Raw genomic sequence first — 21,926 nt, 5'->3', positions numbered from 1 at the left:
ATATCCAGTCAGTGAGTGCATTTTAGAGACAGTCCCTCTTCCCCTTATTGGGTAACTCACTTGGATACTGAGCTGATATGGACTACATCTGATCTGGGGGTCTAGGTTATCTTTATTATATTCACAAATAGGTACACCTAAATAAGCTAAGCAAGAAGGAGGGCCTTGGGTAAGATAATCAATCCTCACTCAGAAAGACAAATAGGATGGACACTGGAAGAAGGAGAAAACAGGAAACAGAAAAGGAGCCTGTCCACAGAGGGACAGTGTATCAAAGCAGATGCTGAGACTCATAACCAAACTTTGGGGAGAGTGCAGGGAATCTTATGGGAGAAGAAGGATATAGTAAGACCTGGAGAGGACAGGAACTCCACAAGAAGAGCAACAGAACCAAAAAAAATCTGGGCCTTAAGTTTTGTTGCTTGTGTTCTTATGCTGAATTCTGGCTATCTGAGCTGGCTTGGCAGTCCTTCCTCTGGTTCACTGTCTATGTTTCAGTTGGTCTTGGCAGATGAGGAGCAAGCAGAAACGTCTCCAAGTGGAATGCTGCTCAGGTGTCCCAGAGGCGTCAAAATTATGGCACACTTCATGAATTTGCATGTCATCCTTGCACAGGGGCCATGCTAATCTTCTCTGTATCGTTCCAAGTTTAGTACATGTGCTGCCTCGGTAATCACACTACCTTACTCTTTTAGATGTGGTCTGTCATTAAACTTGAAGCTCTGTGTCTCAGCTAGACTGGTTGCACAGTGAACTCTGGCATCTGCCTGTGTCTGCTGTTGCAGCTCTGGGGTTATAGGTAGGCATAGCATGCCCAGCCTTCCTGCGGGCATTGTTAGTCTGAGGTCCTCCTGAGCGCAAGGTCAGCACAGTACCAAGTTAGACAACTTCTTACCCTCTACTTTAATGATTTCCTTATTACATGACACTGGCTCCCAAAGTCCAATGATTTCACAGTTCTGTACTAAACATTGTTTCGGTCAGCGTTGTGATTAGCAGGGCATACTTTCTCAATAACAATGCTATCAATAGTTTAGCAAAGATAAAAATTTTCATTTGGCTGTGTCCTGTGTCTTCTCAGTGGCTTATTCTCTACTCTATTGATGACAGCAGGACTCAGCTGCAATTGGGACAATCTAGTATTTCCATCAAAACTGATCAAAATTAAAATAGCCTCTTGCTTGATACCCACACCAATGAAATAAATATGTGTTTAATCACTAATTATTAAATATTCAAAGTGAACAATCACAAATAAAATCATATAAGTCCAGGAGGGTTGGCATTAGCAGGGGCAAATTATGAATATAAAATCATATTTCTTAGGTTGTTTATTTTATTCACCAGAAAAAGTCAAGTATTATTTGCTTCCATATAACTGAAATATGCTTCCATTTATACACATCTGTTTTTTGTTTTTTAAACTTCATCTAAATTACAGGGAACATTTAGGTTCCTTGCTCATCTTACTTGAAACACAGATAATCTTACTTATATACCTTGAGTTACTTAAGTATGTTCTCTATTTCCACACTCAAATGGATTTTTATAAACTGTAAACTTACATGACCATGACCATGCAGTGCTTATCACCTCTGGTGCTTTGAGCACGTGTTCACCCACGGACACTAATATGCCCCTTTTTCTGGCTAGAGATAAAGAGCAACATTTTATATTTCCTATTTACTCTGGCCTTTTCTAAAAAAAATAAATAATAATCATCAATTTACAATCACCCTAAAAACCGCAAATACCTTTTTCAAATTTTAAATAATATATAAAGTATATTTTGAGCCAAAAAAAAAGTGACTCATTTAAGATAAAATGTGACCAAAGGAGTATGATTGCATTCACTAAGGAGAAATTCCCCCTCTCTACTGAGTCTACTTCATTCATATTGAAAGGAAAGGAGAGAAGTATCCTGAAAGCCAAGGACAAACCAGCAGACAGCATGGGGCACTGGAAAGAGAAGATTCAAACAGTGAGTTTACTGATTCCTAGAGGGTAATGAGCAGTTATTTAAATTGTCTTTATCTCTTGGAAGGGGCAGGACATTTCCTATCACCAACTTTTTGAGTTGACTTACATATTAAGATCATAGCAGCTTGTACTTGCCTGTGCCATCTATATGCTTTCTTCCTTCTCTATAAGCTCTTTTTATACTCACCTAATACTCACCTGTGGTGAGTATTAATATTACCCCTAAATCACATAAATGAGAAGCAGAAGCAGGAGAAATTACACATCCTAAGGAGATTCCAGCTTAGCTCACTGACTCCAAGAATTCTTAAACACTGTAATATACTCTAACCTGAGTCCAAAAAATGCCTTCTGAGTAATTGGTTAGTATATGAAGAAAGAAAAATGATAATCAACTTACCTAAGTATGTGAGAGGCTCATAGACAGTAGCAGGAAACTGTCCCATGAGCACTTAGGCCAAATTCACCATCTCTGTTGTTCCCATATCTAGCAGTTCTCTCTCCTTACATTCCCATCTCTCTTGAGCACTGCCTGGTTCAGGTGTTCACATATTTGCACCTGACTCTAAGTAAGTCTTCATATGCTGCCAGAGATTCCTGAGACATAATTTGATCACACTGGCGCCCTGCTTCAATGTCCTTCAAGAGTCTCCCTCTGTTACAGGGATAAGTCTAAATGCCTCTTCATTTAGCAGAATCTAGTTAATCAGAAGATTCAATATCCTTTGGCCCAGTGATTCCACAGCCAGCTATTTCCCTAGATAACCTATTTCCAGATGCTCAAGGAGACAGAAACGTACAAGGCTGCATCCTTGATAAGAACAAACCATGATAAACATCCAAAATACCTCTTTGGCAAAGCAATAAAACAGGGAAAAAGTGTGTTGTTTCAATAACAAAGTACTTTGTAGCATTTCATATTTATCTCTGACAAGTAAAAGTTGCATATTTTATGAGATACAACACAAACTTTGAAAGGAAGCGTGTGCTGTGAATGAAGCTAATGTTAGCATGGCTTTCTGTAATCATGCTATTTATGATGAGAAATAGTTCTCTGAGCATTTTCAAGCATATGAGATGCTGTTTTTAACATCAGTTGCCATGTAGTACCATTAATCAAGTAGTCCTCCTAATGGAAATTTTACAGACTTTGGTTGATGTCAGTCTAACCTTTCCCCAACCACAGCTCGTAGGAACCAACGGTCTCCATTTCATTCCTACTCCTTTCACTTTTTATCACATGTTGAAATCAAGTGGAAATTGTTTCTTTTTATCTATTTTACCTGACAGTATGGACTATAGTGTATCCATATTGTCACAAGTGATGGGATTCCCATTTTGTCTGAAGTTGAACTATATTCCACTGAGCAAATATAAACACTGCATTTTTATATAACATATTGTTTATTTGGTGCTTGGCCTTTGTTTATTTATTTGTCTATTATATGTGTGTGTCTTTTATGTGCATGAATATACGTGTGTCACATGGTGTTTGGTGTCCACAGAGTACAGAAAGGGCATTAGTTCTCTAGAACTGGTGTTATATACAGTTATGAGACACTCTGTGGGAGCTGGGAACTCTACCCCGTCTTCTTCAAGAAAAGCGAGTACCCTTAATCATTCAAACCTCTCTCCAACCTCATTAAATAGCATTTTAAATGAAGGTGTTGGGTTTACAAAAAAACAAAAAAACAAAAACTTGCAAATACTTTTCAAAATAAAAACACTCAAAAGAGAAATATGCATATATATACATTCTGATAGCTACATGCAATCTGTGAATTGGTGAATCCTTTTATATAATGTTTAGCATTATATTGATGTACAATTAATGTAATGATAATGGAATAATGATTAACTATGGTGATGAAGAAAAAACATAAATGAAGAGTTGTATTGCATTTTCTTTTAAATGTATTTTTTTTTTAATTTTTTTTTTATTTTTTATTAATTACACTTTATTCATTTTGTATCCCCCCATAAGCCCCTCCCTCCTCCCCTGCCAATCCCACCCTCCCTCCCCTTTCTGCATGCATGCCACTCCCCAAGTCCACTGATAGGGGAGGTCCTCCTCTCCTTCTTTCTGATCTTAGTCTATCAGTTCTCATCAAAAGTGGCTGCATTGTCCTCTACTGTGGCCTGGTAAGGCTGCTCCCCCCCAGGGGGAAGTGATCAAAGAGCAGGCCAATCAGATTATGTCAGAGGCAGTCCCTCTTCTCATTACTATGTAACCCACTTGGACACTGAACTGCCATGGGCTACACCTGTGCAGGGGTTCCAGGTCATCTCCACAAATAGTCCTTGGTTGGAGTAGGAGTCTCTGGGAAGTTCCCAGTGTTCAAATTATCTTGTTCTGTTGCTCTGCTTGTGGAGTTCCCGTTCCCTCCAGCTCTTACTATTTCCCACTTCTTACATAAAATTCCATTCACTCTGCCCATCAGTTGGCCATCAGGCTCAGCATCTGCTTTGACAGTCTATACTGCAGAAGCTTTCAGAGGCCCTCTGTGGCAGGTTTCAAGGTGGTTTCCTGTTTTCTTCTGGCTTTCAGAGGCCCTCTGTAGCGGGTTCCGAGGTTGTTTCCTATTTTCGTTTTCTTCTGATGTCCATCCTCTTTGCCTTTCAGGTTGGGGATTGAACATTTTAGTTAGGGTCCTCTCTTTTGCTTAGTTTGTTTAGATGTACAGCTTTTAGTGGGTTTATTCTATATTGTACGTTTATATGAGTGAGTATATACCGTGAGTGTCTTTTTGCTTCTGGGTCAACTCACTCAGGATGATCCTTTCCAGGTCCCACCATTTACCTGCAAATTTCATGATTTCCTTATTTTTCATTGCTGAGTAATACTCCATTGTATAGATGTACCACAGTTTCTGCATCCATTCTTCAGCTGAGGGGCATCTGGGTTGTTTCCAGCTTCTGGTTATTACAAATAAAGCTGCTACAAACATGGTTGAACAAATGTCCTTGTTGTGTACTTGCGCCTCTTTTGGGTATATGCCTAGGAGTGGTATGGCTGGATCTTGAGGAAGCGCTATTCCTAGTTGTCTGAGAAAGCGCCAGATTGATTTCCAGAGTGGTTGTACCAGTTTACATTCCCACCAGCAGTGGAGAAGCGTTCCCCTTTCTCCACAACCTCTCCAGCATGTGTTGTCCCTTGAGATTTTCATCTTGGCCATTCTGATGGGTGTAAGGTGAAATCTCAGGGTTGTTTTGATTTGCATTTCCCTAATGGCTAATGAGGTTGAGCATTTCTTTAAGTGCTTCTCTGCCATTCGATATTCCTCTGCAGAGAATTCTCTCTTTAGCTCTGTTCCCCATTTTTTAAGTAGATTACTTGGTTTGTTGCTTTTCAGCTTGTTTAGTTCTTTATATATATTGGATATGAGTCCTCTGTCAGATAGAGGGTTGGTGATGATTCTTTCCCAATCTGTAGGCAGTCGCTTTGTTTTGATGACGGTGTCCTTTGCTTTACAGAAGCTTTTCAATTTCATGAGGTCCCATTTATTGATTGTTGCTCTTAGAGCCTGTGCTGTTGGTGTTCTGTTCAGGAAGTTTTCTCCTGTACCAATGAGTTCTAGGGTATTCCCCACTTTTTTTTCTAGCCGATTTAATGTGTCTGGTTTTATGTTGAGGTCTTTGATCCACTTGGACTTCAGTTTTGTGCAGGGTGATAAGTATGGATCTATTTTCATTTTTCTACATGTAGACATCCAGTTGGACCAGCACCATTTGTTGAAGATGCTATCATTTTTCCATTGTATGGTTTTGGCATCTTTGTCAAAAATCAGGTGTCCGTAAGTGTGTGGGTTTATTTCTGGGTCTTCTGTTCGATTCCATTGATCCACCATTCTGTTTCTATGCCAGTACCATGCAGTTTTTATAACTGTTGCTCTATAGTACAGCTTGAGATCAGGGATGGAGATACCTCCAGAAGATCTTTTATTGTAGAGGATTGTTTTAGCAATTCTCGGTTTCTTGTTATTCCATACAAAGTTGAGAATTTTTCTTTCCAGGTCTGTAAAGAATTGTGTTGGCAATTTGATGGGAATTGCATTAAATCTGTAGATTGCTTTTGGTAAGATGGCCATTTTTACTATGTTAATCCTGCCAAGCCATGAGCATGGGAGATCTTTCCATCTTCTCATATCTTCCTCTAATTCTTTCTTCAGAGACTTGAAATTTTTTTCATACAAGTCTTTGACTTCCTTGGTTAGGGTTACGCCAAGGTACTTTATGTCATTTGTGGCTATTGTGAATGGTGTTGTTTCTCTAATTTCTTTCTCAGCCCTTTTGTCTTTTGTATACAGGAGTGCTACTGATTTTTTTGAGTTAATTTTATATCCGGCCACTTTGCTGAAGGTGTTTATCAGCTGTAGGAGTTCCCTGGTAGAGTTTTTGGGGTCACTCATATATACTATCATATCATCTGCAAATAGTGATAATTTGACTTCTTCCTTTCCAATCTGTATCCCCTTGATCTCCTTCGACTGTCTTATTGCTCTAGCAAGGACTTCCAGCACTATGTTGAAGAGATATGGAGACAGTGGGCAGCCTTGTCTTGTCCCTGATTTCAGTGGGATTGCTTTAAGTTTCTCTCCGTTCAGTTTGATGTTGGCTATAGGCTTGCTGTATATCGCCTTTACTATGTTTAGATATGTGCCTTGTATCCCTGAACTCTCCAGTACTTTAAACATGAATGGATGTTGGATTTTGTCAAATGCTTTTTCAGCATCTAGGGAGATTATCATGTGGTTTTTTTCTTTCAGTTTGTTAATATGGTGGATCACATTGATGGATTTCCATATATTGAACCACCCCTGCATACCTGGGATGAAGCCTACTTGGTCATAGTGGATAATATCTTTGATGTGTTCTTGGATCCGGTTTGCAAGTATTTTGTTAAGTATTTTTGCATCAATGTTCATAAGGGAGATTGGCCTGAAATTCTCTTTCTTTGTTGAGTCTTTGTGAGGTTTAGGTACCAAGGTGATTGTGGCTTCATAGAATGAGTTTGGTAATGTTCCTTCTGTTTCTATTTTGTGGAATAGTTTGAAGAGAATTGGAGTTAGCTCTTCTTTGAAGGTCTGGTAGAATTCTGCACTGAAGCCATCTGGTCCTGGGCTTTTTTTGGATGGGAGACTTTTGATGACTGCTTCTATTTCTTTGGGGGATATAGGACTATTTAGTTGATTTACCTGGTCCTGATTCAGCTTTGGTGAGTCAAATCGATCAAGAAAATTGTCCATTTCATTTAGATTTTCAAATTTTGTGGCATATAGACTTTTGAAGTAAGTCCTAATGATTGTTTGGATTTCCTCAGTGTCTGTAGTTATGTCCCCCTTTTCATTTCTGATTTTGTTGATTTGGGTGGTGTCTCTCTGCCTTTTAGTTAGCTTGGCTAAGGGTTTGTCTATCTTGTTGATTTTCTCAAAGAACCAGCTCTTGGTTTCATTGATTCTTTGAATTGTTTTATTTGTTTCTAATTGATTGATTTCAGCCCTGAGTTTGATTATTTCCAGCCGTCTACTCCTTTTTGGTGTGTCTGCTTCTTCTTTTTCTAGGGTTTTTAAGTGGGCCATTAAGTTGCTTGAATGAGCTGTCTCGAATTTCTTCTTGAAGGCACTTAGTGCTATGAACTTTCCTCTTAGCACTGCTTTCATTGTGTCCCACAAGTTAGGGTATGTTGTGTCTTCATTTTCATTGAGTTCTAGAAAGGCTTTAATTTCTTTCTTTATTTCTTCCCTGACCCAGCTGTCATTTAGTAACAAGTTGTTCAGTTTCCATGTGTGTGTAGGCTTTTTGCTATTTCTGTTGTTGTTGAAGTCCAGCTTTATTCCATGGTGATCAGACAGGATACAAGGGATTATTTCAGTCTTCTTGTATCTGTTGAGGCTTGCTTTGTGACCAACTATATGGTCTATTTTGGAGAAGGTTCCATGAGGTGCTGAGAAGAAGGTAAATTCTTTTGTGTTTGGGTGTAAAGTTCTGTAGATGTCTGTGAGGTCCATTTGATTCATGACCTCTGTCAGAGATATTGTTTCTTTGTTTAATTTCTGTTTTGTTGACCTGTCCTTTGTCGAGAGTGGGGTGTTGAAGTCTCCCACTATTAATGTGTGGGGATCTATATGTGGTTTAAATTTTATCAATGTTTCTTTTACAAATGTGGGTGCTCTTGTATTTGGGGCATAGATGTTCAGGATTGTGATGTCTTCCTGGTGGAATTTTCCCTTGATGAGTATGAAGTGTCCTTCCTCATCTCTTTTTATTATTTTTGGTTGAAAGTCTATTTTATCAGATATTAGAATGGCTACTCCTGCTTGTTTCTTGGGTCCATTTGCTTGGAAAGTCATCTTCCAACCTTTTACCCTCAGGTAATGTCTATCTTTGTGTCTTAGGTGTGTTTCTTGTATGCAACAGATTGCTGGGTTTTGTTTACGTATCCATTCTGTTAATCTGTGTCTTTTTACTGGAGAGTTGAGTCCATTGATGTTGAGAGAGATTAATGACCAGTGGCTGTTAGATCCTTTGATTTTGATGTTGGCTGTGTTCATAAGTTTGTGTGCTTGGTTGCTTTTTGTTTTGCTGTAGTAAGGTTAATTATTTCCTGTGTTTTCTTGACAGATGCTAATTTTCTTGGGTTGTATTTTCCCTTCCAGTGTCTTCTGTAATGCTGGATTTGTGTGTAGGTATTGTTGAAATTTGTTTTTGTCATTGAATATCTTGTTTTCTCCATCTATGAGGACTGAGAGTTTTGCAGGGTATATTAGCCTGGGCTGACATCTGTGTTCTCTTAGGGTCTGCATGATATCTGTCCAGGCCCTTCTGGCTTTCATAGTTTCTGTTGAAAAGTCAGGTGTGATTCTAATGGGTTTGCCATTATATGTTACTTGGCCTTTTTCCCTTGCAGCTTTTAGTATTTTTTCTTTGTTCTGTATACTTCCTGTTTTGATTATTATGTGGCGGGAGGATTTTCTTTTCTGGTCAAATTTGTTGGGTGTTCTGTAGGCCTCATGTATCCTTATTGGCTTCTCCTTTAACTTGGGGAAATTTTCTTCAATGATTTTGTTGAAAATATTTTCTGGGCCTTGGAGAAGGGAGTCTTCTTTTTCCTCTATTCCTATTATTCTCAAATTTTGTCTTTTCATATTGTCTTGGATTTCTTGGACGGTCTGTGTCAGGAATTTTTTGGATTTCACATTTTCTTTGACAGATACATCGATTTCTTCCATTGTATCTTCTACACCTGAGATTCTTTCTTCCATTTCTTGTATTCTGTTGGTTATGCTTACCTCTGTAGTTCCTGTTTTCTTCCCTAAATTCTTCCTCTCCATTATTTCCTCCATTTGTGTTTTCTTTAATTTTTCTAGTTCTATCTTCAGGTCTTGAGTTGTTTTGTTTACTTCCTTCACCTGTCTGCTTGTATTTTCCTCTTTTTCTTTTAGTTCCTTCAACTCTGTCTCTTTGATTTCTTTCAGTGATTTAATTATTTCTTCTCTGAAGGCCACAAGCTGTTTGGCTGCATCTTCCCGTATTTCTTCACGGATGGCCCTAATTTGCTTGTCTTTATCTTCCTCCATTTCTTTACGGATAGCCATGATCTGTTTGGTTTTATCTTCCTCTAATTCTTTACGTATTTTATTTGTCTCCTCTATTATCCTCTTCATCAACATAGATGTGAGGTCCTCTTCTTGATTTTCTATTATGCTGCATTGTTCAGGGCTGTTCGCCCCTGGATGGCTGGGTTCTGGAGATGCCATATTGCTCTGTCTTTTGTTGGTTGAGCCTTTACGCTGACCTCTACCCATTGGGCTGATTTAGGTTTTGGCTGTTAGTTTCTGTGCTTCCTGGAGTCCTGAGGTAGGGAGTATCCCCTTGGCCGGAAGATGATTTTTCCTGAAGGAGTCCTTCTCTGATTTTTGGTTATGGTCACTGTATGGCCAGTGTTTCTCCGGAGATGCCACTGCTCACCTCAGGTTTATAGCCCTGAGTAGTAGCTGTGGTCTATGTTAGGCAGGGGGGGATCTCCTCTTACCCATAAAATTTCTCAAGACAGCTGCCCCACTGCTGGGTTTCTTGTTATAAATTTAGTGTGCTGCTGCTCACTAAATTTCCATGTACAGTCCTCTTGAAGAAACTGCTGATTCCCTAGCTATGGGGTTTTCTCCCAACAGGGAAACTCAGTCTGTTATCCTGGGGCGCACAGTTCTGTCTGAGGTGTATATTGCCTTTACTCAAGGGGATTCAAATCCAAAAGGAAGAGGTCAAAGTATCACTATTTGCAGATGATATGATACTATACATGAGTGACACCAAACATACTACCAGGGAACTCCTACAGCTGATAAACACCTTCAGCAAAATGGCTAGATACAAAATTAACTCAAAAAAAACCCAAACAAACCAGTAGCCCTCCTGTATACAAAAGACAAAGAAATTAGGGAAACAACACCCTTCACAATAGCCACAAAGGACACAAAGTACCTTGGTGTATCTCTAACCAAGCAACCAAAGACTTGTATGAAACAAAAACAAAAACAAACAAACAAAACAACAATAAAAACAATCTCACATCTCTGAAGAAAGAAATAGAAGATATCAGAAGATGGAAGGATCTCCCACGTTTCTGGCTCAGCAGGATTAACAGAGTAAAAATGGCTGTCTTACCAAACACAGTCTATAGATTCCAGGCAATTCTCATTAAATTATCAACACAATTCTTTACAGATGTTGAAGTCTCCAGCCTCAGGTGTATCACCAGTTCATTCCTGGCTAGGACATTCAGCATGGCTCTCTAATGTAGTTTCTGGCCCTCACCCAGTCTTAGTATCTTTCCTAAGTCTGGCTTTGGTACAGCAGGTGTTTTTTTCTCCCCCATAATGTCCAGCTCTACAGGGGACCAAATTTGCTGGGATATCCAAACTGTAAACATCATTCTTGGAGAATTTATTCTTTATCTTTTGCTGTGTTCAAACACATCTCTTTCTTATGTTTTCTCATTGGTTTAATTACCTGGGAGAAATTAGGAAGTTTGTCTCGCTATTAAAATTGAAAATTTTCATAACTGTGTCTTCTTCTCAGTTATGGTCTGTGCTATCAGTCTATAAACTCACAAAAATACCCTCCCCCATTTTATTTTTAATTCCCTAATCTTTTAATCTTTAGGCTTTTATTTTACACACAAGAAGTATTTGAGGTACTTCTTTGGGTCTTTCAGAGTTATTAACTCAATCATCTATGCTAATTTGCAGGAGAGAGGCACGGCATTATCGTGTAAATAAGGACGGGGAGACTCAGATTCCTGAAGCACCTTCCCCAGAGTTCCACAACTTGTACATTTGTACATTTGTACGTTTAGCTGATTTGCTCTAACTTTGTTTTCTGAATTGATAATCCATGACTAAGTACTGTAAGAGATCTTGGTTATAAATATTGCCCCCAGTCTTCAAGCACGGTAAAATTTCAACAACATTTACTACAATTAATATCCTCATCTTTTACTGTTATTATTATTTATAATATTCTTATCTTAAGTTACCCATTTAAGTTTGTGTTTCAGTGGTCTTGCACAGTATCCTTTTTGTACATGTTACTGAACTCAGTGCCTCATACATGCTAGGAACATGATCTCAACTGAAGTTCAATCCCATATCCATCTCCTATATATGTGGACTCCAGAATCAGGAAAAAAAATGGAAATACCATTAGCTACCATAACTTATTTTATATTCAGGACCAAACACTTAACAGTTCTTATTCTCAGCACTTGGATGAGTTATGGGCCTCTGATTTGACTTTTTTTTTCCCTGCCAAAAGAGGCTTCTCTTCTGCCTCAGCATGAGAGCATCAGCAGTCTTCTGGCGTCAACATAAGTACTTACAAGGCAGTTTAAATTCATGCCCATTAGTAAAGCATCAAGAGCAGCTTCCTCAATGCAGTCTCCATAGGCTTTTGATAAACTTTAAGTACCTGACATGTATTCCTTTCTAGGTAATGGACTTCAGGTTATGTCAGAATGAGGCATACTACTATTCCACCAGTGGATATATCTTGTTATGCAGGTCAGTCTTGTAATATAGAGGATGACAAACTGGGCTAGATTTTTGATGATTTTTCTCTGCCAACATTTTGCAAAACACCTTCCAAGCCTATAAATGTCTCAATGGAAGAAGTTTCTACATCAGTTCCAGCTAGATCTTTCTGTCTGTATCTAAAGCATGTATTCATTTCAGCACTATAATCTTAACTACCTACTTCCACATGGCAGCAGCCCAGAACACTCATAACATCCAATATTACGTTGGAATCTTCTATGTATACAGTGGCAAACAAATCATAGGGAGGTGTCCTACATCTGCCACTAAAATTTTGCTTAATAACCTGCACTTTCTTTGGGACAGCATCATCCACCCATGCAAGCAAGCCCTGTACAACCTGCTTATTTTTTTTTTATTTTTAAAAACTTATTTATTTTTTTATTCAATTAACACCCTGATTGTAGATCTAACACTCCTCAACTCCCAACCCAACCTTTGTCCTTCCCCACCTCCCCAATATTCCTCAGAAAAGGGGAGCTCGCTTTCCCATCCACCCCTGTTCATCAAGTTGCATCAGGACTGGCCATGTCCTCTTTTCCTGTGTCCTGGCAAGGCAGTCCATCCAGGGAGAAGTGATCAAAAAGTTATCAAGTGAGTCCATTCCAATCTATTTCCCAATTCCCTTACTAGGGAACCCAAATGAAGCCTAAGTTGCCATTTGCTACAACTTTGTAGGCAGACTATGTCCTGTTCATTAATAATCCTTGGTTGATGCTTCCATCTCTGCAAAGCCCTCTGGGCCCTGGTTAGTTGGCTCTGTTGGTCTTCTTGTGGAGTTCCTGTCACCTCCAGGTCCTTTTCTCTTTCTGCCCACTTTTCTACAACACTTCCTACTCATCACTTAATGTTTGGCTATGAATCTCAGCATCTGTTTTGAGGCTCTGCTGGATAGAGCCTCTGCAAAGACAGACCTGACAAGCTCCTGTTTACAAACTTAGCAAAATATTGTTCATAGTGTCAACTCTCCAATAGGGTTGGCCTTTGGTTGGGCCAGGCATTGGTTGGGTGTTGCCTCAATCTCTGCTCTATCTCTTCTATCTTTAGCCCTTCACATCTTTTAGGTGGGCTAAATTTGAGGTCGACGTTTTCATGGGTGGGTTGGTATTCCCCTCCCTCTACAAGGAGACTAGAGACTAGGTGACCTACCCAAACTACAACCCGCTTTTTAAATGAATCAAAGAAACAAAGAAATAACAAGTTTTAGTTTGCCTATAAGCTAATAGGTTCCTCTATGGTTCTTTCATGTGTTCTTAGTTTTGTTTGTTCTTGCTTTCACCCTGACTTTTCCTGAATGTTCTACTCTATCCCCATTTACACCTTTCACCTCTAGCATTCTTCCTTATCTATTTCCATAAATTTCCATATATTTATTAACCCTTGCCTTCAGGTCTCTCAGCACTTCCTTCAGACATCTTTCATACTATTGTCCCATGTAGATACTCACTCTAACATAAACTTAGAAAATTAAAGCTATTCATCTAAAATCCACATATAACTGAGAATACGCATTATTTATCTTTTGGGATCTGGGCTACTTCATTCAAAATAATATTTTCCAGTTCCACCCATTTTCACTCGAATTCATTTTGTTTAATGAGGAGAAGAATTATGTAGCTGGGAAGAGAGTGGATGAGGATTAAGAGGGAGACGAAAGAGAATTGTGAGAGGAGGGAATATGAGAAAAATACATTATATACAAATAGAAAACTACCTAATTAAAATAATTCAGTAAAAATAATTTTAATAAAAAAATGCAATGACAGAAGAGTCATTTTCTAAAATACAGAATATTTTAACAGTGTTTATAAAACTGTAATTAAAATTATACATTTCGTATCAACATTACTATCATTATGTGGGATTTTCTCAATATCATAGCCATTTATCCTTTCTCAAGCATATAGTTGCATACATTAATTTTATTAATTTTATTCATCCTTAGCTAATTTCTTTTTGGGCATTGACAAGCATAGATGTGTTGTAACTGTTAGACTTCAGACCATTGTTGTCCAAGACTTTAATTAAGTCATCTCTAATAGCACTCTAACGGCTTTGATAACAAACTTTTAAATATTCATCTCTTGTCACTGATACGATCTTGATTTGAGTTAGTCACATTTTTTAAACATGTTATATATGTTTTATATATGTTATATAATGTTTTAAACATTTTATAACAGAGTTATAACTCATGCAAAACAATCTGTAATAATCACATTGAAGTTAAAGCTTCAAGACCTTTGGTTTCTGAAAATATAAATAAATATAATAATTAAAAAAAAACTAATTTAAAAGATAAGCATTTAGAATACCTGCATATTTCCTATAGTGGTACAGAGTTACTTTCTCTGTATCAAAACAAAAGTTTTTATACATCTTTTGGATCAGCTACTAAAATATACACTGTCTTGTATCAAGCAACGTGTCAGACATTGGAGGAGATCACTTGCTGTTTTTGTTCAACACAACATTTAATGTGAATGACAACAGCAATGGCATCACTCAATGCCAAAATATGATTCTGATCAGCAGATAAAATTAGAAATGTTTATGGTTGTGTAATTGCCAGCTTGACCTCTGTATAAGCCTAAAGTGGTTATCATCCAAGGATCCCAAAGTCAAGTTCATTTGAAAGGATTTAATTATAATGTAACTTTAAAGATCTCATTAAGGTTAAGTAAGCTATATGTAGGCTTGAGCAGGAGGATTTTGAGTTCAATTTTTATAAAACATAAATGCGTACAGGGTACAGTAACTGCCATAAATGTAGCCCAATAGAAAAAAGGTTGTTGGAAGATCCTTCCTCTGAGTCTTGGGCATTTAAATGTAAATTCCAGAGCCCTGTGCTTTTCATCTGATCTGTTCTTAAATTAGCATATTCAGATTTTCTCTTCAACTACTAGATTCACTAAATAGCTTGTTCCTGCCACATAATTTGAATGATTGCTTCATCTTCTCTTCTATTTTAATAAAAAACAATATATTATATCTTGAAATTTGACATTAAACCAAAGAAACGGCATTAAGTTGCTTTAAAGTCAGCCTTTCTTTTCGTATACTATTTTCTGCGTGGTGGTTTAGATGTGCCCCCTTGAAAAAAAGCAAGACTCTAATACTGTTGCCATTTCCTAGAAATTGTCCGTGCAAGAGGGAGAGGTGATATTTTTAAGGGTCAGGAGGTTTGTGAAACTTACAAATTTAGGAAGCTCCTGAAATTTACAAGATTCGTTGGTCCTTACCTCTGTTATAAAACCAGTTTAAAAAAAAAAATCTAGGGAGAATGTCTAAGTAACCAAGTTGCCTAAAAGATGTGCAGAGAGCACAAAGGATTCATTCCCAGTGCTGGGGATGGGTTTCTGGGTGCTGCAGCAGCCTTCAGACCACTTATGTTCCAGTACATAACTCCTCATCTACCTTCCTTTAAGTAAATCCAATAAACTCAGTGGTTTATTAAAGTAGTTGAATCATTTCTTTAGACATTGTTGCCATTCTATCTGGGGAGAACGCACATCTGTTCATTTCTTCCTCAGGGAAGTTATTCAGCACTATGCAAGATGGGCTGAATAATCATAGTTAATTGATTACAGACTGCCCTACAGTAATACGAACACGCTGCTTCATAACATTCTTCATATTAAATAGCTGTCTGTTTTAGAATGAACACCCCAGGGGTGCTTGCAGTGTCTTATTCACAACAGCAAAGCTGCCCATAAACTGATAATTGATAAGTAGAGAGGTTCTGTCATAATATGTAAACTATAATTAAAATATGGATTCTTATACAATGAAAGGAATGGATGCTATGAAGGCAAAGGCAGAATAACATGTCACTTTTCTTAGTATATGTGCTTCTGATAATTAGATCGACAGCATGCATTATGTCAATCCTTACACTAGACACTGATAGCTTTCATGCCTCACATAGAAGCTATAGCGACCCCATCTGAAAGATACTGTATTTATTTAATCATTTCAGAGAAATTTTATTGCCCCAAACAGAAGTAAAATTGAATTTTGAATCTTAATTTCTTAATCCCAACCCATGTGCCTTGAGCATGTCTCCACAGTAGAATCTCAGGAATATTAAATAAAAGAACCATTATTCCTAAACTTTGTAGAGTTTTGGAGTACTTCTTGAATAGGGACAAGAACAGAATAGAAAGAGACGCTATTATGTATTCAAATGCAGTAGCAGAGGAGATAAATGAGCTCCATCTGCCCACCTGAGACAGTGATGCCCTTGGCTTAGTGATTTAGCACCAAAAAGAACAGCTAGTCAAGGAAATGATGTGGTTAGAGTGTGTGATGAGACAGTAATAAAAGGAATGTTGCCTGTCATGACCCTTTTACTGTCTAAAAGCTATGATTACGTGCGTAAATGCTGTGTCAGTGATTTATTTAAAAAAGGGAGAGGGAGAAAACAAAGCTTGTATTTTTCAGATGTGACCGATTTCAGAACACTCCTACTTACACAGCCGTATTCACATCCTCCTTTTCTGAATTTTGCAGTCTAAGATTAGAGTTTTATGAGAAACCATATCTTAACATAAAACACTTTTACATTCTATTTTGTTTTAATATTTTGAGCATGTTTGTACAATGCCATTAAAATGTTTTCGGTTGTTGGTTTTTAAATCGAATTTTCTCTTCATTTATTTTTTGAGAATTTTGTACATGAGTTTTACCTTTACACGGTCTCCATTCCATTCTCTCCTCCCTCCAGCTCTTCCCATGCTCCCCACACACAAACAGCCACTCTCAAATGCATGAATCTTTTCTCTATAATTTATTATTGTGAATTGGGTTAAATGATATGTCAGGGAACTTGTCACTGGAGAAAACTGATTCTCCTTCCCAAAGCAGTGGCCAACTCTTAGAGCACTTTATCTAGGGATAAAGAGCCAGTAAAATTTCCTTCATCTGCCCTGGTATGTTGACCAACATGGTCACTAGAGAAAACTTGTTTAGGAACCACACTCTTGAAATTTCGTGGAAGTTCTTATGTCACAGCAGGCATTCTAGTTCTCTGACTCTTAGAATGTGCCCAGTTCCTCTTCTGTGATATTTCCTGAGCTTTAAGTATAGGGCTTGTGTTGTAGATATTTCGACTTGGGCTGGGTACCTCATAGTCATTCTTTACACTGTGGTCACTTGTGAGCCTTGGTAGTATCTCTTCCTACTATACTAAGAAGTGTCTTTGATGGATGGGTGAGAGCTGCAGTTATCTATGGGTATAAGATAACATATTTCACACACACACACACATATGAAAACAGATTCTTTTCTGGGGTATATGACCAAAGGATAGTTCACTACCTTTAGAGTGTCAGGGATGGGTTCCCTTCAATTGGGCAGGCCGAATTAAAAAAAAAAAAAATGTAGCATACTCAGAGTTATACAATGTTTTGTCAGGGTTTAATCAATAATTTTAAACATAGTATTTCTGTTATGAAATTGAGTATACCTGCTTTGCTGCTTATATGTAATAATCCTTTTGGCAATTTTTTTTTCCTTAATGAATATAAAGTGACCCTTTCTATGTCTCTAGTAGTCTATTTCATTAGATTTTAGGATACTCACAATTGCTTGTTTCTTAGTTCTGTTTGTTCTATGCTTTTCAACAATTTTTTTTGAAAACTAGGAAGTTATTTAGATTAGTAATTGTCTTTTCTCTCTTGTAGTACCTTCCTTCATTCTATGTTTTTGATGCTTTAGCAGTAATGTCATGAGCAAGCTTCTTTTCCGGATCTTTTGGAGTTCTGTAGGCCTCTTTTACTTGAATGAGCATCCTTTTCCTTAGGTTTAAGAAAATTTCCGCTATGGCTTCATTGAAGATATTCTCTATGACTTTGCCATCGCGTTCTTGTGTCCTTATAATTTGAAAATTGATCTTTTTGTGATGTATCAAATCTCTGCCATGTTCTGATCACATATTTAAAAAAAAGTCTCAGTGATCTTCCTGAGTGATCTCATTCCTTTACTTTGTCTTCCAGCTGTGACTCTGTTTCTCCTATGATCTAATCAGTTGCGGAGGCTTTCCATTGACTATCTTGTTTGTTTTATTTCAGCATCCTTTCTGCTTGCTTTTCTTTAGTAATTCTTTTATTGAACTTAATTTCTGTGTTTTTGATTGATTTGCTTGTTTCACTTAGCTCTTTGTTTTTGTCTTTTTTGAGTAGTTTGACTACAGTTATGATCATTTTTTTTTTTTTTTTTTTTTTGGCATCATTGACTACATTCCTCCAAGTCCATCTTTTTGGTGTTTGTTATTGGGGAATTACCTCTTGGTGTGTACATACTGCCTTAGTTTCCCATGTTATTTCTTGTTTCTTCTGAAGCAGTTTGTTAGGCATGTGCTTTTCTGGTTTTGCTCAAATCACCTTTCCTCTTTCAGGGTAGGTGTGTACAATATTAGGGAAAGGATTATAGTATAAGAGGGTTGATAACTTCTTTTCTTCAGTGAGATTTGTACAGAGAGCTATACTTTTGAGAGTCCATAATTGTCTGCCCGAAAGGACAGCATTTAAGGGTCAGCACACTCATTGCCGGTTCTCTCCTCTGCCGCCTTCTGGTGTGGGTGTGGTACTCCAGGTCTAGTTGTTCTGTACTGTGGTCAAGCCAAGGTCAGGGATAGCAGGTCTTTGGAACTGGATGTTTAGTTAGGAGGCTGATAGAGTGCTGTTTCTCTGGTGTTCAGGTGGTTGATGTAGGCTCTGTGTGGGGGGTTGTGCTAACAGGGAGGTGCAGGCCCTCTGCTTCTCTCCAGTGATAGAGGCTGGGTTCATCAGGAGTGCAGCTCTTCTTGTCGGTTCACATCCTCATCACACGTGGGTGCCAGGGCTTGAAGTCAGTAGATAGGTGGTACTTAACATATAATTTATTTACCTATTTTTCACGTTCTATTTTTATAAACTATGAATCTTAAGGAGGACCAGCTTATACTCTAGTTAATGCAGCAAGATTGCATTGTCATGAAAACAAAGAAATTAAGCACAGGCAGCATATAAAACCATAGGGAAAAACTTATCACTTGCAACAGGAAGGATAGTTATTTCCAGTGATTTCCTTTGAAAGCAAAAGATACATGAGGATTTTATTTAGGGAAGCCTGCGCATATTCATATGGAGGCTGGTTTATGTCTAAGCGTGTTTGGTTTAAAGTCATGAAGATTAAAACAGCGGACAGGAATACCTCTGGGCTTGCTTCATTTACACCGTAAAGTTTTGGCCAACTCTCAAAGTACAATTAACAGTTGCTAGTGGAGTCGCATCTTTCATTTATTCTTTTCCCACTAAGTGAATTCTCGTTAAACCTGATACAAAATGTACTATTGAATTGTATTTGATCTTCATACAAATTGAAATCAAAGGGATCAATTTCAGTGTCAGTTTTACTTGTAAGTGTATTTATAAAAGTAGAAGTATGCCAACTACTGATTTAAATAGTTTTAGAAAATTTAAAGAGAAGTTCTTCCCTTAAACTAATCCAAACTTGCCCTAGAATATTTTTGCAAGTGTTCAACAAACAATGGTTACAATATTATAGCATTTTATAATAATATGATAAATAAGACATTTAAAAAATTTTGGGCTAAGGAATTATTGAAAAAATTCAATTATAAGTAAAAGAATGTGAGGCCAAACATATATATATTCATCAACTTTTAAAATAATTCATCAAAAAATTTTGTGATTTTCACTAACGCTTATTAAGATCATCATCACCAACACTATTTTTAATGTAAATGCTCGATTTCATCATCACCAGTGAATCCAGTCATATAAAGTAAATATCTGTGAACTTTTCTTGCCTTTCCTTGAATGTTGTGTCTTCTATAAGTACTGCCCAGACTCATAAATGGTTTTTCTTCAGTGTATCCTCCTATTGTACAGGCCTAGTAGACATGAACTTTGATAGTAACCATATGAGCAGCTATCAAATTGATAGCTGAGGACCCAAATTTTGTTTAAGATGCAGAAGGAAGGGGAAGTATTTGCATCTGAGAAAAATCTCCCAGTTAATCCAGAACTATTTTAAGGCATTCTATATATTTAAAAAGCAGCAATACATATATTGACACTTCCTGACCTGTTTTCTTAACCACAAAATAACAAAAGACTCTCTATTTTTCTTAAGTTTTTTTAAGTTTGGCAACTTATTTTTCTGCCTCTCAAACTATCTAAGAGTTATAATTAGTCTTTATTAAAAATTTTATAGTTTCTTATGATATATTAGAACCTTCTAGTTGTCAGGTAATAACCTTTCATTTAGTTGCTTGTTATATTTGAAACCCAGATGCTCCTCAGTTGAGGAATGGATACAGAAATTGTGGTACATTTACTCAATGGAATACTTCTCAGCAATTAAAAACAAAGAAATCATGAAATTTGCAGGCAAATGGTGGGATCCAGAAAAGTTCATTCTGAGTGAGGTATCCCAGAAGCAGAAAGACACACGTAGTATATGCTCACTTATAAGTTGATATTAGACATATAATATAGGATAATCATGCTAATATCTGTACACCTAAGGAAGCTAAGCAAGAAGGAGGATCCTGGTTAAGATGCTCAATCTTCATTAAGAAAGGCAAATGAGACAAGCATCAGAAGAGGGAGAAAACACTGAACCAGACAGGAACCAATAACAGATGGATTCTGAAAGACTTCACCCAGCAGGGTATCAAAACATGCTGAGATGCATAGCCAAACTTTTGGGCAGAGTGGGTGTTCTGTTCAGGAAGTTGTCTCCTATGACAATGAGTTCCAAACTTTTCCCCACTTTGTCTTCTAATAGATTTAAAGTTTCTGGTTTTATGTCAATGTCTTTGATCCACCTATACTTGAGTTTCATGCAGGGTGATAAATACCGGTCTTTTTGTACTTTTCTACATGCAGATATCAAGTTAGATCAGCACTATTTGTTGAAGATGCTTTCTTTTCTCTATTGTATGGTTTTGGCTTCTTTGCTAAAAAACAAGTGCCCGTGGGAGTGTGGGTTTATTTCTGGGTCTTCAATTCAGTTCTATTGCTCAACCTGTTTATTTCTATGCAAATACATTGCAGATTTTATTACTAGTGCTCTACAGTATAGCTTGAAATCAGGGGTACTGATAACAACAGAAGTTCTATTATTGTACATAATTGTTTTGTCTATTCTGTGTCTTTTATTTTTCCATATGAAGTTAATGATGGTCTGTAAATAATTGTGTTGGTATTTTGATGGGAACTGCATAGAATCTGTAGATGGCTTTTGGCACAATAGCCATTTAAACTATGTTAATCCTACAAATCCACATGCATGGGAAATCTTTCTATCTTCTAAAGTATTCTCCATTTTCTTTCTTCAAGTATTTGAAGTTCTTGTCATACAGGTCTTTCACTTGCTTGGTTAGAATTTCACCAATATATTTTATATTGTTTGTGGCTATTGCGACGGGTGTTGTTTCCCTAATTTCTTTCTCAGCTCTGTTGTTTCTTGTATAAAGGGGGACTGCTGACATATTTGAGTTAATTTTGTATCCAGATACTTTGCTGAAGGTGTTTATCAGCCATAGGAGTTCTCTAGTAGATTCTTGGGGGAACTTATGTATACTATCGTATCATCTGCAAATACTGATTCTTTGACTTCCTTTCCCTTTTGCATTCCATTTATCTCCTTTATTTGTCTTATTGCTCTGGCTAAAACTTCAAGTACTATATTGAAGAGATATGATGAGAGCGGAAGCCTTGTCTTGTCTCTGATTTTAGCAGAAACACTTAAGTTTCTCAATTAATAAATGGGATCACATGAAACTGAGAAGCTTCTGTAAGTCAAAGGACACTATTAAAAGAACAAAATGGCAGCCTGTAGATC

At 37.4% G+C, this 21,926-nt stretch overlaps 1 non-coding gene across 1 annotated transcript; it reads right to left on the bottom strand.

Moving 5' to 3' along the window:
* Positions 1-570: 570 nt before the first annotated feature.
* On the bottom strand, positions 571-677 carry LOC129686601 (U6 spliceosomal RNA). The gene has a single exon (XR_008721655.1). It is a non-coding gene; the product is annotated as a U6 spliceosomal RNA (small nuclear RNA).
* Between the last annotated feature and the right edge of the window lie 21,249 nt (positions 678-21,926).

The sequence above is a fragment of the Psammomys obesus genome, unplaced genomic scaffold (assembly GCF_907164565.1).
Source record: "Psammomys obesus unplaced genomic scaffold, mPsaObe1.curated_primary_1811, whole genome shotgun sequence".
Taxonomy (NCBI): domain Eukaryota; kingdom Metazoa; phylum Chordata; class Mammalia; order Rodentia; family Muridae; genus Psammomys; species Psammomys obesus.
The sequence above is the reverse complement of the archived record's forward strand: the minus strand, read 5'-3'. Positions and strand labels throughout refer to the sequence as shown.